The following is an 11,891-nucleotide window of genomic DNA, read 5'->3' on the forward strand; positions in this document are numbered from 1 at the left end:
CTGAGAACCATGCAGTACACACAGAAGGCTGCTCAGCCACATTCGTGTGGCAAAGTCTGCCCTCCCTGGAGCTAAGCTGTTCATCGTCTGTATCTTAAGAATCAGGAGTTTGAAAAGGAAACACATAAACATTCAAAGAACTCTGGAGAGAAGTGAGCTGCCCTGAGCCTCTTATGCCGAGTTCAACACCAGTCCTTTCTGTAAATGCTTTTAGTCGAAGCTTCTAGAAATTTCTACCACTTTCTCCTTTAAGACAGTAACCAATATGTGTTGAAGGGAACACAGTGAATGGCCCTGCTGAGATCAGACAGTATGGGGGACAAGGGTGCTTATCTGAAGCAAACTCCATGGAAACAGCAGTGTATCGGCTTGCTCTGTTCCCTGCTGTGGGGAGTTTCCTCCTCCTCCACTTGACCTGACAGCCCCAGCCTCTCTCCTCTTTTCTTCCCACCACAGTTGACTGGGCCAAGGAGAGGCTGCTAATGAATGCTGGGTCAAGGAGCCCCTCTCCTGAGGAATTTGGACTTGGGAAAGAAAGCCTCCGTTCCATCTGGCTGCTCGTTTGGGTAGAGGTTCTGAAGCGTGGATGACAGCTGTTGTCTGTTATGTGAACTGGAAATAGAAAGCCAGTTAATAATGAGAGAGGAAAAGTGGCAGCCAATGTACCAAGAAAAGTGACAAGAGCAGGCCACGCCCCCACTGCTACAGCTCTTTGTCCTCAGCTCCAGGCATTTTCTGAAGCCCCTGGGTTCTGAGAGACCCTCAGCCCCCTCGTGCTTCCCCCCATCATTGACTCCTAGTGAATTCTCATGGCTCAGATGCAAATAGCTGTCCCAGGTCATGGCTGTCTGAGCCGGGGAGCAGCTGGGGGTGAGGCCACTCTTGAGTGTGATCTTGATAAACAGATGTAACTTGGTAGAAAGGAGGGGACATTCCATGTTGTGGCACAACATACAGAGTCAGAAGGCTAGGAAAGGCTGACTCTGTTACCAGACTGCCAAAGAGTTGGGTGGTTTTGGGTCCTTAGGAAGTATTTTATGATCTCAGATCTAAACCAGGTAGGGTGTATGGTATGACAGGCTCATAGGTATAGTGTCACAAATGTAACCCCTAACACCGAGACATGCTTGATGTGTGCAGTCCGTGATTTCCATTTTATAGGTGGGAAAACTGAGACCTGTGAAGGTACCAACATAGGATTCAGACTCAGGCTGCTGGCCCTTTTGTAGCAAGGAGTGACGCTGTGTGGAAAAAGTGTGGCATGGTTGGTAATTGGCTCCTTGTGACTCAGGTCTTAGATTTAGAGTCTGAGTTTAAAGTTTCCAGATCCAACCTGAGACTTTAATACCTTAATCCACAGGGAGTGACCTGTGGCCTTAATATCTTAATCCTGCCAAGTCTGTTTCCCAAGATGACTTAAACTCCCTACGTTTAAATTTGTCTTAAGTTTGGAAAGGAGGTGAGTAGCCACAGGCCCCAGGTGAGTGAAGAGCAGGCCTTTTGTATGGAGGAGCTGCAATCAGTGACTTAGCTTTTCCGATGCAGAAGGAAACTGGTAAGGGAATTAATTGCAAACGCCATTGTGCGTGCTGGCTGGTTTGTGGGCTCTCTAATCACCTCATATCTTGTTGCACTTGACTGCGGCTTGGCGCACACACTGCACCACCATGCGCAAAACCTCCCCTGCTCTGGATGCTCAGCTGCACGCGGAGCGCTGATAGAGGAGACAGATCTCATTGTTGGCTGACAGTCGTGTATACTCACAGGTTTCCCTTGATCCGTGAACAAAATGGGTTTTCCCTCTTGTAGGCAGTGGTTCTGTGAGACTCAGTTCTGACCAAGAAGGCAATAGAGGAAGCTGGCTGGGGATTCTGGAAAAGCCTTCTCTTCACACACACCCCCTGCCTCAACCTTGGTTGTATCTATGTACAAGGCTGCTGCAGCCTCCAGAAGCCATAGAGAAAAGTCAGAAGAAGCATAGACGTACTAATGGGAGCCCCGAAGCAAACCAGCAGCCAACTAACTCCAGCCTATGTGCTTAGAGCACAGTTGAGTCTGTTCCTCCTTAGTTGGGGGTGTGGCCACTCTGATCACTCCAGCTCAGATGTGAAAGTGTGGATCCTAAAACCAACCAGTTATACTAGTTATCCCAGAAATATTTGAGAAGCTAAAGATTTTGGGGCAATAACGCTGAATCCATATTTATTAAGTTTGGAGGGAGACTTCCTGGGGCAGAAGCAGAGTGTCTGGTAAGAAAGGTCACCAGGGGGCTCATTCAACTTCCCCACTGTCCAAATGGGAAGCCCAAGGCCTGGCACAGGACAGGGGTCTGTATGCCAAGACCTGGGGCAGGTCAAAGGGGGGAAGGTAGGCTCATTTCCTGTGGAGAACTCCTATCTCTAGCCTTACTCTTTTTTTTTTTAAAGATTTATTTATTTTTTTATTTTATTTATGAGTACACTGTAGCTGTCTTCAGACACACCAGAAGAGGGCATCCAAGCTCATTACGGATGGTTGTGAGCCACCATGTGGTTGCTGGGATTTGAACTCAGGACCTTTGGAAGAACAGTCAGTGCTCTTAACCGCTGAGCCATCTCTCCAGCCCCCTCTAGCCTTACTCTTAGTGATACATTTGCTAAACATGTGAAGCCTGTAACGGGAACACAGCTGCCTGCCTGAGGTCCTGCAGCTAATGGATTGTTGGTGGCCATCAGATCCTGAAGTCAGCATCCCTGGCCCCAAAGTATTTTTCAATAGAAATTCCTTTATAAATGTTGGCATTTTTGGTTTTTGTTTTTAAATTAAACATTAGGAAAACTCTCCTTGACAATCCTGAAGCCCAGGGGAGGAAGTTGTTTGTTTATCCATCTGTAGTTGGGTCTTAAGGCTCCTTGAGAGGAAGCTAATGCTGGCCCAATGTTTTCTTCAGTTCTTTTCATAGATTCAAGGGACTGAACCATGGTTATCAGGCTTGTGTAGTCAACACCTGTACCCACTGAGCAATCCTGCCGGCCCCCAGAAAATGTATTTTGAACACATTCATCCCATCTCTCTCTTCCTATGCCCACTGATCCTGTTTTTCTTCCCAACTATCCCCTCCTCCCTTCTCTGGTGACTCAGAGAGTTTCATTAGTGTGGCTTACAGAAGCATGACATTTTAAAATTTAGGAGTGGCTAAATTACTGAAGAAAATTCTGCTCTCTCCTCATGGATCCTCTGCCAATGGATCCTCAGGGTGGGTGGGGCTAATGAGCTCCTCCCCACTTCTGTTACAAGGTACCAATAAGCATAAGTCTTGTACAGGTCTTGTATAATCAAAGCTGCCATGAGTGTAAGGGTGCAATAGCCACACTATCCATGTCTAGAAGACAGTGTTGCACACCGTCCCTCCCATCCTTGGCTCCTATACTCCTGACAGCTCCTCTGCTGCGATATCCCTGAGCCTTGGAGGGGGAGACACAGATATCTCAGTTAGGGCTCAGCTTTTGAGAGTCATTTATTCTGAGCACTTTGAATAGTTCTGAGTCTCTGTGCTGCTGTATTTCCAAAGAGAAGCTTCTCCGACAGAAGCTAACAGCAGCACTCATCTGTAGGGATGAACGTAATTATCCAGAAGGCAATTTGATGGGCACCTCACTCAGAAACACAACAACGGTAGTTCCCCTAATAGGGCCTTTGACGTCTAAGCCACAACATTTCGACCAGATTTATAGTACCAGCTGTGACTTTCCCCAGTGGAGCAGACGACTAACTCAATCAGAAAACAGACTTACTCCTGTCATACCAGTGGGCACATGTTGCCTGGCTGGCTGGTAGTGTAACATATGGGAATATAGCCGATTAAGATTGTTGGAAATAATTTTCCTCCAGCTGCCTTCAGTACTTTCTGGTATACAATGAAGGCTAGCCAGCAGGAAGTATAGGTTGTATACTGATTATTTTTCAAAGGCCCATGAGTTAAAGGGCTTGATCCCACTATTGGGAAGTGTTAGAAATGCTCTACAGAGGTAGAGTTTAGTGGGAGGTCTTTAGGTGGGGTGGGCCCTGGGAAGGATTGTGTGACCCAGTTTTCCCCTGATTTCTCCTCCCTCCCTCCCTCTTTTCCTTCCTTCCTTCCTTCCTTCCTTCCTTCCTTCCTTCCTTCCTTCCTGCCTCCCTCTCTCCATCCCCCCTCCTTCCCTTTCTTTCTTTCTTTTTTTTTTTTAATTTTTGGTTTTTTTGAGACAAGGTTTCTCTGTGTATCCCTGAGTATCCTGGAAATCACTCTGTAACCCAGGCTGGCCTCAAACTCAGAGATTCTTCTCCCTCTGTCTCCCAAGTGCTGGGATTAAAGGTGTGTTTCACCACCACCTGGCTCTCTTTTGTTTCCTGATCTTAGACGAACAATCCCATATGCTGTCTGGTCCCAGTGCTGTCTCATCCAATAGAAGACAGTTGACTCATGGACTGTTGGCAAGACAACACAATCCTTTTCTCTCTATAAGCTGATAAAGTCAGGTGTTATTGTAACAGAAAGCTAACAAAAGGATTGTGGGTGGGGTCACTTGCTTATTTACTCCCGCGAGAGACATTAGCTGTGATATTTCAGACTCAGACTCTATGCTGAGTGCTAATATCAGAGATTGCAGAGTGCTAATATCAGACCTTGTCCTTTGGAACTCAACCCAGAGGCAGATAGGATGTGAAAAGCCATTTCAGGCAGTGGGAAGTACTGTGATGACAGGAGATACGATAGTGGCTCTCTGGATGCGTGGTCACCTGAGATTGGTTAGTCATAGAAAGGCTTTCAGATGGGCTGAGTCTGGAGCTGGGAAAGGCCAATATGACTTTGGCATTTTGTGAGTGCCTGAGGGAAATCTCTAGATTTCTTAGTAAATAGCCAGCATCTAGAGAAAAGGGGCAATGTGATACAAATCAAGATCAAGAAGGACTGGGGTCAGATTGTGTAGGCCACAGCAAAGTTCAAGCCAGGTCCCGGTGAGAGTCATGGATTGGGCAGGGTTGACCAGGGTTGGGGTTTTGGAAGATAGGTAGAGAGATATGTGGGGTCTTCAACCTGCTATCCCTAGGGGTGGTGAGGTTAAGTCAATCAGAGGTGTGGGTGAGAACAGAGGCCATGCTAGGCTCTCTGCCTCTCTGGCCTCTCACTTCTTCTACGTCATCTACCACCTACTTGGGAAGGTAGAGCTGTGGAACTTGGGGGACTTATTTTTAGTGTCCTCAACAGCCAAAAAAGGAGACTTGTTTTTCAGGGCTCATCCCTTGTTTTTAGGGAAAGGGAGGAGTGGTCATTAAGCATGCAATACTGTTCATCATCTGTTCAGATCACATTCTTTTCAGGTATCTGGGAGGTAGGTTGCAGAGATGACCAGAAGGTAGGATGGAGGTCATGGCAGAGGTGGCAAGCCAGTAAGAGCCTGAAGAGCTGAAGGAGCCCTGGCTTGCCTGATCTTGCTGGGAGGGTCAAGCATTGAAAATAACTCTGAGTAAAAATGATAAATGAAATAATGATGATGATGATGATGAAAATTTCACAAATAATTAGGGATACTGAATGACATAGCCAGCTCAAGGGAGGCTGCTCTCTGGAACCTTTGCTTAGTCAAGGCCCTAGACACACAGTGCTCCAGAGAATGTTAAAAAAAAAGACTCACTGAAGATGTTTTGACTGGAAGCTTGTTTCTCACACCTAGGGCCTTGAAGGATGTTCATATCAAGACATGAAGCTTATCCTTACTCATTAAATTGTCAACATGAGGAGCTGGAGAGACGGCTCAGCGGTTAAGAGCACTGACTACTCTTCCAGAGGTCCTGAGTTCAATTCCCAGCAACTGCATGGTGGCTCACAACCATCTGTAATGGGATCTGATGCCCTCTTCTGGTGTGTCTGAAGACAGCTACAATGTACTTATACAAATAAAAATAAATAAATTTAAAAGAATTTGTGTACATGACTAGGGATTACTAGTACTGATGTCCCTTCATTATCCAATTGATAGACATTTTACTTGGAGATAATTTTCTATCCATGATACCCTCTTCAGCATTCAGCTTTGGCCTGATTTTCTGAGTCTGCATTTCTATGTGGTGGTTTTTATTTTTCAGCCACAGGCAGCCGCTGACAGGCTTGTGGGCATCCTGCAAGTTCTGATGTGGACAGAGGGAGAGGAGGGACTGGATACACTCTCTAGGGATGTGCTGGCTGACCAAGCATGCAGCCTTGGGGTCATCTCTGGTTTTCATCATCGCAGTAACTTCTCACAGGGTGGCAGGTGAGTCTGCTGTGCATCTGCCTTTACTTCTCTCATGTACGAAGCAGGATGCTGAGTTTGGAGATTTGTGAGGTGTCTTCTTGCCGTCCTTACATTACCAGCCCCTGCTGGAATCCTACAGAACATTCTTGTCTAAATTATTTCCATTATCACATCAGGCTCCTGAGCTCTGTGCTCTGAAGAGCTGCTTTAAATGATGTATTTGTCTTAATGCCCAGGAAGGTGGCTCAGAACAATCCATTGTAAAGCAGTTGTTTACTGTAAACTAAGGTGGAATGATCTCCACATCAGACCTTATTTTATTCATTCAAGAACACCTAGGGCTGCTTCTGTTTCTAGCATGGCATTGGGGATTCACAATGAGCAAACATTCACATTCTCAAGAACTTTGCATCCCCTGAACATTTAGAGCTCTGTGTGTGTGTGTGTGTGTGTGTGATTATGTCTTTAAAATATGTGCTTTTGTAAATGTAGAAAAACTTGAGTCAGTTTGATTAAATTGTTTCTTAGGCATCACCCCCAGGAAGTTGCACAGGACAGATGGTCTCCGTGTGTCATTTGTCCAGTGAATTCACAGGATTCTGTGGCTTCAGACCGCAAAGAAAAAGATAGTGTAATAGAAATTTCGAGAAGCTGGGAGAGGTGGAGGCAAATAGAGGTTGGATAGTGGATACTGAAATACGGTTAGATAAGATAGACAAGTCTTGCGTGATCTTCTACGATAAGATGAGACAGTGAGGTGCTGGCGGTCTATAGCAACTGATCGGATATTTGTTTGAAGGTTGAAAAATAAGGTAGGTCATGGCAGCACTCTGATGTGGCTGTTACATACTGTGCACATGGACCAGGTCATTACTCTGTGCGCTATAAACATGGGTGATCAGGAGTCAGTTAAAGGAGAAAAGAATGTAACAAAGCAGCAAAAATACAAAGATAACAGTCGTATCTTTGATCTTACTCAGAATACTTGACCTGAGTTTTATTGCTTAAACTGAAGGTCTTTGAGACTGCTGAGCAATTACAGATGCAAAGGTGAAGGGCTAGATTCTGGGGCAAGTTCTTCCAGCTGCTGGTGTTAGGGATAAAATACAGCTGGACCTGGTGCTAAGAACTTTTTGTCGTGTTTGTTTTGGAAACTCGCTCTGTAACTCAGTGTGGCCTTGAACTCATGAAACCCTCCTGTCTCAGCCTCTTGATTGCTGGGGTAACAGTTCACTGTCATTCCTGGGTTAATGATTTGGTTTTGTTTCCTGTGCTGAGGGTGGAACCCAGGATCTCATGCATACTGAGCGATGCTTTACCACTGAGCTACGTTCCCAGCCCAAGCTAAGAACATTCTAATCACAAAACTTTGGAGAAGAAAAACATGAACTGTTTGCATTGCGACTCTGGCTAGAGATATGAGGATAACCTGAAGAGAGGCAGGCTTAGGGGAGGGAGGCAGGCTATAGGGAGAAGCACTGTTCTCTAGGCACCACTGGATGGGGTTTTACTGTCAAGCCTTTATCATACACTCTGGCATGTGAAACTGTCTCTACTGGTTTAGACCACAGATGCTCAAGGAATAATTTTCCCTAACTCCCCTCCCCCAATCTTCAGCCCCTGCAATGAAGATGTTCTAACATTTTTTTTTTTTTTAAATGCAGGTGGATGTTTTACTTGAATGCATGTCTGTGTACATGTGTGCCTGGCACTTCAGGAGGCCAGAAGATGGCACCAGATCCCCTGGAACTGGAGTTACCACGTAGGAACCATGGGGCAGAGCTGCAATGTAGGCATTGGGAATCAAACCCATGTCCTCTGGAAAAAAAACAGACAGTGCTCTCAACTGCTGAGCCATCTCTTCAACCCCAATATTCCCATGATTGCTCAACAGTGTTTTGTATCTTACACATTTTTAGGCTAAACCAAGCATTGCAGAAATTTCCATTGATCTCTTCTTCATTAGTTAAATGGCAGAATAATGGTTTTCAAATCTTCAGGGTGTGGGACAGCATTGGTGTGGGAGAGAATAGCTGTGGGAAAGCATTGCTGAGGGAGAGCATTGCTGTAGGAGAGCATTGCTGTGATAGAGCATTGGTGTGAGAGAGCGTTTCGTGGGAGAGGATAGATGTGGGAAAGCATTGCTGAGGGAGAACATTGCTGTAGGAGAGCATTGGTGTGAGAGAGCATTTCGTGGGAGAAGATAGATGTGGGAGAGCATTGCTGAGGGAGAGCATTTCTGTAGGAGAGCATTGCTGTGATAGAACATTGATGTGGGAGAGGATAGCTGTGGGAGAGCACTGCTGAGGAAGAGCATTGGTGTGGGAGAGCATTGCTCTGGAGGTAAGACTAAGTTTGACCCTTCCAGCATTTTCTAAGTGTCCTAGGTAGTCATTCTCTCCTTTCTGGAGTTCCGGTGTCGGTGGAACCAAGTGAATTAGTTCTTCACAGGTGCATTCTGTTGTCTGTCCATCATGAACTGTGTTGGAAGGGACAGGGATGGATTCTTCCTATTGTATTGCTTACCTGGAAGACAGTGATCTGGGCTTTAAATCTGGAAACTATGATCTTGAGTCTGTCACCAACAAGCTGGTGACTCTGGGCCTCAGGGGACCTTTCTTTATGAGTCTATTTCCTCACTGATTAGGTAGAAAAGTGAGTGTATATTGAAAATCTATGAGCCAGGTTCACGTACTATATTTGTTTAATCTGAGAAGTTGGCACACAGTGGTTGGCAGGCCAGCTCTCATACCCATGCTATTTGGCTTCCAAGGCTAGGTGTTTTGGGGCAGTGTGGGCGCTCATGTCCATGTTCAGCACCACAGATCTGAGTTCCAAGATTTGCATCCTAAGAACCTTAGGAATATGATGTTTCCCAGATCCTCTCTCTTTATAGATACCTAAAACTTAAGGCTTAAATAGGGTAAGCAACTTACTTAGGATCACATAAATTAGTGGCTTAAATTGTCTGAGAGTACAGGCCTTGGGGATCCTGGAACTCAGACGCGAAAGTCTTTCCAAAAGAAAACCTGCTTTTGTTTCATTGGCTTGCCTGGGGGTGATGCCTTGCTTGCATCTCAGCTTAAGCCTATGCAGTATGACTTTAGGTACTTGTGGGTTAGTCAAGGAACCATAGGGCATTTGGCCTACTAGCAGAAGAATGTTGTCATTGGAAAAGATACTCACTTAAAAACGCACACACTTGGGAATATCTCTGGCTCTGCATTTTTCCCATGGGTTCCCCTGATCTTGAGTCTATTTCCATTTTCAGGGAAGCCAGAACATTTTTGCAGTAGCTCTCCTTGTGGTTGAGGGATCTGGTGAGACCATTTTTTTAAGGGGCCCATGAGTTGAGAATTATTTTTAACAATCACACCACATTGTTACATATATTTCTCACCCTCACTGACTCTGGAAGTCTTCAGGGGTGACATAGTGTGAGATGTGGTACCAGGACAATCCAGAAGCAGGGATGGGAGTTAGAGCATCTACTATCCAGCCATGTTCATAAGAATACACTCCTGCCTACATACTTTGTGTAACTCTGAAGTTATTTATGCTTAGACCAGTGGTTCTCAACTTGTGGGTAGTGACCCCCTGGGGTCGAATGACCCTTTCACAGGAGTCACCCAAGACCACCTGCATATCAGATATTTACATTAGGAGTCATAGCAGTAGCAAAATTAGAGTTATGAAGTAGCAATAGAATAATTTTATGGCTGGGGGTCACCATAAGATAAGGAATTGTATTAAAGGGTCCCAGAAAATTGAGAACCACTAGCTTGGACGGTGTTTGAGAGGAAAGTAACTGGTTCATACTACAAGTAAATATTAGGCCTGTCTGCCAGCTGGTCAGGATTCTAGCTGAGGGTCTTCTCTGACCCCAGAGCCACTCAGGAGTGGCTTGCTTCCCAATCCGTTCCATTTTCATATTATGATGCCATAAGGTGTCATTTCCCATCAGACCTGGGAGTTTCCTACAGGTGGGAGCCCCTTGGCCTTCACCAACATGAGTTTTTTTTTTCTGAATGACAGGTAAACATTAACTGTGTCTATCAGTCAGTGTCTAGGGATAGTCCTATAGCATGGTTGTGTTTTGAAAGTGTTTTAAAAAAGTTAGCTATGAATTTCAACAAAGGTCTGACAAGCATAAATATATCTTATTGAAAGGGGAAATCATGGACTCAAATGAGCCACCCAATAAGGGAATTGCAGTATTATAGCTATCCATAGCTGCTGAAAAGGAGAGCAGAATGCAACTGTGTGCACAAAAGTCTCAAAGGAATAGACAAACAGGCCAATGAAATGAATAGTCCCCAAAAGAAGGAATGCAAATGGCCAATAAGGTTTTTTTTTTTGCTTTTTTGTATTTATTTATTTATTTATTTATTTTAAAAAGTGTTCAACATTTCTAGCAATCATGAAGATGCAAATTAAAACTACTTTGGGATACCACCTCATCCCAGTCAGAATGGCTATCATTATCTGACAGCAGATGCTGGCAAGAATGTGGGGGTAAGCAGAGACCGCCCTTATTCACTATTGGTGGGGAATGCCAACTAGTACCACCACAATGGAAATTAGTGTAGAGGTTCCTCAAAAAATCAAAAATAAAACTACCATGTGACCCAGCTATCCCACTTCTGGGCATAAGTCCAAATGACTCAATATCCTTCCACAGAGACACTTTGCATGTCCAGTGCTTATTGCTGCTCTTACTCATGATATCTGGGCAATGGCGCCCATCTCTATGCCCATCAACAGATGAATGGATAATGAAAATAAGGCTGTTTTAGTTAGGGTTACTACTGCTGTGATAAAACACCATGACAAAAACCAATTCAGGGAGGAAAGGGTTTATTTTGCTCATAATTCCATAAAACAGTTCATCATCAAAGGAAGTCAGGACAGGAACTTAACAAGGCAAGAACCCAGAGGCAGGAGCTGATGCAGAGGCCATGGACGGGTGTTGCTTACTGGCTTGTTCCTCATGGCTTGCTCAGCTTGCTTTTTTGTAGAACCTAGGACCACAAGCCCAGGGTGAAACCACCTACAATGGGCTAGGTCGTCCCTCATCAATCACTAATTAAGAACATGCCTTACAGCCAGATCTTATGGAGGCATTTTCTCAGCTGAGTCTCCTTCCTCTCTGATGACTCTAGCTTTTGTCAGGTTGACATAAAACTGTTCAGTACAGGCTCATATACGCAGAGCTACAATGAAAACTAAAGCTATGAAATTTGCAAGAAATGAGTCTGGAAAGTGTAATATTAAGCAAGGTGACTCAAACTCAGAAAAATGGAGGCCACATGCTCTCATATGCCGTAATGTATACACGAGTATGTGCAAATGAGAGTAAAGTTGGGCAAACTTTTTTTTTTTTTTTTTTGGTTTTTCGAGACAGCGTTTCTCTGTGTAGCCCTGGCTGTCCTGGAACTCACTCTGTAGACCAGGCTGGCCTCGAACTCAGAAATCCACCTGCCTCTGCCTCCCAAGTGCTGGGATTAAAGGTGAGCCACGGCCCAGCAGATTTGGGTAAACTTAAGGTACTAGAAAGGAGACGAAGAGAGAGAGAGTTAAGACAGCTAAAGGAGGATGTGTAACCATGGGGATGAGGGGGAGGATGTGTAACCATGG

The sequence above is a fragment of the Grammomys surdaster genome, unplaced genomic scaffold (genome assembly GCF_004785775.1).
Source record: "Grammomys surdaster isolate TR1022 unplaced genomic scaffold, NIH_TR_1.0 125621, whole genome shotgun sequence".
NCBI lineage: Eukaryota > Metazoa > Chordata > Mammalia > Rodentia > Muridae > Grammomys > Grammomys surdaster.